Here is a 6,045-nt window from a genome sequence, read left to right as displayed (position 1 = left end):
TTCTGTTCATTTTTGTGTGTTACGTTTTACAGTCCACAACCTGTAACAGCCTAGTATCACAGATGTCTCCATCCCAGTACAAGTCTGTGTCATGCTGTATGTCCCCCCCCCCCCCCATCCCAGTACAAGCCTGTGTAATGCTGTATGTCCCCCCCCCCCATCCCAGTACAAGCCTGTGTAATGCTGTATGTCCCCCCCCCCCCCCATCCCAGTACAAGCCTGTGTAATGCTGTATGTCCGTCCCCCCCCATCCCAGTACAAGCCTGTGTAATGCTGTATGCCCCCCCCCCCCCCATCCCAGACAAGCCTGTGTAATGCTGTATGTCCCCCGTCCCCCCCATCCTAGTACAAGCCTGTGTAATGCTGTATGTCCCCCGTCCCCCCCATCCTAGTACAAGCCTGTGTAATGCTGTATGTCTTCCCCCCCCCCCCCCCCCCCCCCATCCAGTACAAGCCTGTGTAATGCTGTATGTCCCCCACCATCCCCCATCCCAGTACAAGCCTGTGTAATGCTGTATGTCTTCCCCCCCCCCCCCCCCCCCCATCCCAGTACAAGCCTGTGTAATGCTGTATGTCCCCCCCCCCCCCCCATCCCAGTACAAGCCTGTGTAATGCTGTATGTCCCCCGTCCCCCCCATCCTAGTACAAGCCTGTGTAATGCTGTATGTCTTCCCCCCCATCCAGTACAAGCCTGTGTAATGCTGTATGTCCCCCCCCATCCAGTACAAGCCTGTGTAATGCTGTATGACCCCCCCCCCCTCCCCCCATCCAGTACAAGCCTGTACCTTTTGTTTGTTGTTTTTTTTTTTTCTGAAAATTTTTTATATTTCCAATTTCTACCATGATTATAAATTATTACGTTTTAAGTGTTAGTAAAAAGAATCATAAGCCATATTTGCTTACTTCCTAAAAGTCCTGATGTTACTTTCTAATTCTACACAACCTCTTAAGATACTTGCAGTTTACTTTTCTCCCTCATAGTGGGCAGGTAGTGACCTTACTGTGTCTTCTATCCCTCAGTATCTGTTTTCCAACATGCTTTCCGTCATTGTCTTGGAATGAGATTACATGGTTTTGTCCTGGTCCTGGTCGGAAGCCCTGGCCGAGAGGGAAACAGTCAAATGTATAGTTAAAGTTTTGGGAGATGATATTTTTTGTCTTGTAAATCATCTCTCTGTTTTATGCACTGTATTGTTTTGTTTACATATTATATATGATTTGTAAACATTTGAGTGTATCCCTCTTAGTTGGGACCTGTGCTTGTGTCTGGATGAGACATTTAGGTATCTCAAGCTAAGTACTTTGATGGTGTGCTCTTGGAATCTACATCTGTCTCCTATTTGAACCAATTCCCCTTTGTCTTCCCTTTTCTTGGGTGCTATAATTGTAACTCTAGAACTTTTTACTATCCCATTTCCTTCCTTTTTACCGGCGCTGATATGACTTCAATGTGTTGCAAGCGCCGTAAAACCCTTAAAACCAAACAACCAACATCATTCGATCCTATAATGAAAATGATAATGACTTGTATAAACTGATGATAAAAATTATTGCAACTGCCATGGGAGTGAATGAAATATCAGGGGCTCTGGTTGGTACAACAAGTACAACATTGATATTATTGTTATTGTCATTATTATTGTAATTATTATTATTATTATTAATATTATCATTATTATCATTATTATTATTATTATTATTATTATTATTATTATTATTATTATTATTATTATTATTATTATTACTATTACTATTATTATTATTATTATTATTATTATTATTATTATTATTATTATTATGAATGACATGTTACCTTTACCACCACCCTAGTACATCATCCAGTGCCTTCGCCATTCATTCATCTTTCTACCCACATCATATTTTTATTGTTATCATTTTGTTTGTAATTATTATTCTGTATTTATTATTTCCTTTTTTTCTTTTCTATCAGTATCATATGTCACATAATGTAAATATTATATATCACTTCAACCACCAGTACCACTCAATCAACATTAACAATATCTTCATCACTATCATCATCATCATCACTATCATCAGCGTCACTATCATCATCATCACCATCACCATCATCATCATCATCACTATCATCATCATCATCATCATCATCATCATCATCATCATCATCATCATCATCACCATCACCATCATCATCACTATCATCATCATCATCATCATCATCATCATCATCATCATCATCATCACTATCATCATCATCATCATCCTGGGTGGGGTTCCTGACCTCCCATAGTGGGCAGGGAGGTACATACTGTGTCTTCTATCCCCCTATATCTATTTTCCAACATGCTTTTTGTCTTTGTCTTGGAATGAGATTACTTGATTTTGTCCTGGCCCTGGCTGGGAGGGAAACAGTCAAATGCATAGTTTTTGTTTTGGGAGATGATTTTTTTTTTTGTCTTGTAAATTATCTCTCTGTTATGTAGTGTATTATTTTAGTTTTACATACATATGATTTGTAAACATTTGAGTTTGTAGTTTATTCCTGTCAGTGGGGACCTGTGCCTGTATCAGGATGAGACTTGTAGGTGATTTGAAACTAAGTACAATGATAGTGTGCTCTTGGAATATACACCTGTTTCCTATTTGAACCGATTCCCCCTTGTCTTACTTTTTCTTGGATAATTTACTTGTAATTCTAGAACTTTTTACTATCCCATTTTCTTCCTTTATGATGGCGCTTATATGACCTAAATGTGTTGCAAACGCCGTAAAACCGTTAAAAAACAAACCTCATCGTCATCATAGCATAGCCACCAAAACCAGCACAACCATCACCATCGTCATCATCATCATCGTCGTCATCATTATCACCACCATCATCGCTACCACCATCATCATCATCATCATGGCTACCACCATCAGCATCATCATCGCCACCACCATCAACATCATCATCACTACCACCATCATCGCCACCACCATCACCATAATCATCATCACCACCATCATCATCACCACCACCACCATCATCATCATCATCATCGCCACCACCATCATCATAATCATCGTCATCACCATCATCATCATCATCATCAAAAATTGTTTCTGATGTTTAAACCTTAACTTAAGCAAAATCCAAATCAGGTCGATTTAATTCGTTTCGAATGTTTTTAACATTTGTTGTTGATGATTCTTACTTTTTTAAATCCGCTTTGGAGGGATTTTTAAATTATTTTTTGTTTCTTTTCTTTTTGTTTTCTTTTTTTTTCTAATTTGATTGTTGTTATTGTTGTTGTTGATGTTACGTACACATGTTCTTATCAAGATGACAATTGATACATTTATGCAACTCTATGAACCAGTTCATTAAAATGAGTTCTAACTCGTACACTATCACATTTATTGTTTAGTTACGTCATTCACAATCACAGGAATGGCAAAAATTGCCTCTTTTAATTTTGGCCTTTGAACTTTTATTTTTTGGGTGGGGTTCTTGACCTCTCATAGTGGGCAGGGAGGTAGTTTTCCAAATGTTCTCTGTGTTTGTCTTGGAATGAGAATACTTAGTTTTGTCCTGACCCTGGCCGGAGTCCTGGCTGGGAGGGAAACAGTCGAATGTGTAGTTATAGTTTTGGGAGATATTTTTTCCCTTGTGAATCATCTCTCTGTTTTGTAATGTTTTTTTTTTTTGTTTGTTTATTTTTAACATATGATTTGTAAACATTTGAGTGTGTCCCTCTTAGTGGGATCTTGTGCAGGTGTCTGGATGAGACTTTTAGGTGATCTCAAACTAAGTACATGATGCTGAATGGAGTTCTCGGCCTCCCATAGTGGGCAGGGTGGCATTTATTGTGTCTTCTATCCACCTATATCTGTTTTCCAACTTGCTTTCTGTCTTTGTCTTGGAATGAGGTTTCTTGGTTTTGCCTTGGCCCTGGCCGTTACTTGGCTGGGAGGGAAACAGTCAAATGCATAGTTATTGTTTTGGGAGATGATATTTTTTTCTTTGTATATCATCTCTCTGTTATGTATTATAATGTGTGTTATTTTGAATGTGTAAGGTGAGCATTTGAGTGTATTGCTCTTAGTGGGATCTTGTGCCGGTGTCTGGATGAGACTTTTAGGTCTCAAACGAAGTACACTGATACTGTGCTCTTGGAATCTACATATGTTCCATTTGTACCATTCCCCTTTCTCTTACTCTTTCCTCGAGTCCTTTAATTGTACATCTAGAATGTTTTTGCTATCCCATATTCTTCCTTTATACTGGCGCTGATATGACCTAAATGTGTTACAAGCGCCGTGAACCCTAAAAAAAAAACCCCAACACGTTGACCTCTGACCTCGATCGATGAAGGTGACCTCAAATTTGAGGAGTGACGTCAGAATCAAAAGCTACTAAGTCACCTCCAGATACTGGGAAGTACTTACAAAACCCAACATGGCAACACTCAACAGAAGAAACGAACTAACATCTTCATGCAGAAATAGAAACAAACATCTTTCATGTAATTACAAACCACCATGATCGCGAAACCGGAAAAGCACGATAAACACAACAATCTACTTTCACTTTCACTTCCTGATGAGAGCGAATGCTCGAAACAATATTGTAGTTGTAGAAGTTGATCATAATTATACTTGAAATATTTTATAAATTTTAATAGCTCCTTTCATCAGGGAGTTGGACGCTATTATTTCATGGTTTTTGTTTATATATATATATATATATATATATATATATATATATATATATATATATATATATATATATATATATATATATATATATATATATATATATATATATATGTGTGTGTGTGTGTGTGTGTATTTGTAAATATATGGAATTTTAAGAACAGAAACCATGAAATAATAGTGCTCAACTTTTTGATGAGTGGAGCTGTTTATAAGATATTTCAAGTATAATTATGATCAACTCTTAAAGTTGATCTTAATTATAATTATAGGCTTGAAATATTTCATAAACGCTGTAACTCTCCTGAAATAAAGATGAGAAAAAACACAAAGGACACACAAATGTGACGTCAGTAGGATGTTTGATGAGAGTGTATTTCTCTACAAGCCACAAGCGACATGTGTTGTTGATAGTGTACGTGCATCCTTTTGTTTTAGATACAAATTCCCATGAAATACCATGGCCTGTCTAACTTGTTTTCATTTTATTTCAAAATGTTCACTGAGATTTGTAGATGCTTTTTTATTGGTATTTCAAAAGGTTGATGTGTGGAGGTTGTGCCTAGTTTTGACATTATTTTCTCTTACTTTTTGATCTACATATTGTTCCTGCTCGTTGGTTTTTGTTTCAGAGACCGCTTAGTATACTAGGTTTGATTCTAAAACATTTTGTAATCAACGGACAACATTCCCTCTTTTTGGAGTTATATTAGTTGTTGGGTAGATTTTGTTCTTGGCGGTGGTTTTCGAATATTTTTTTTCTCTGGTGGCGAGAAATTACCTGTTCTTATGTTGCTCTTACTTTTATCGTGTTTCTTTTGATTATCTGATATGTGTAAAACCGTTTGCAGACTTTTGAATCATCACAGAATTAAATTTCAGTAGAAAACACGCTATGACAGCTGAGATCCCATGCTAGGGAAACAAAAAATTCACAAACATTCTGTCGGATTCAACACAAGTCAAAAAGTGAATACTAAACTTCTAGGAGATGTAGACTGTATGTTTTTTTGCATCACTTGATTTCTCGTGTGTTTTCCATTCTCGTTTTAGCTCTTCATCGTGACAACTGTTAATATTGAGTCTAAGTTGCTTTTGTTCTTCCGAAAGTTGTTGGAGGATTGGGCAGAAGCTCCTTTTGAAACTCGTTGTCTTTGGAAGAGTTTCGTCTCTGACCGAAATTGTAGTGTTGATCAATTCCCGGTTTGTAGGGCAGGGTTTGATATGTATTAGCTCACGTTTGTTTGTCACTTTGTTTTTTAATGCATTACACATATCTTCATCTTTGAGGCTAGTAAAATCTGTTGCTGGCTTTGGCCTGTGTTTGAACAATCTTATTTTACTAACTGACTTCTTGAAAGTAGT

Source organism: Berghia stephanieae, chromosome 8 (genome assembly GCF_034508935.2).
Source record: "Berghia stephanieae isolate SIO BIC M18660-M18661 chromosome 8, UCSD_Bste_1.3, whole genome shotgun sequence".
Taxonomy (NCBI): domain Eukaryota; kingdom Metazoa; phylum Mollusca; class Gastropoda; order Nudibranchia; family Aeolidiidae; genus Berghia; species Berghia stephanieae.
Note: the sequence above shows the minus strand (reverse complement) of the source record.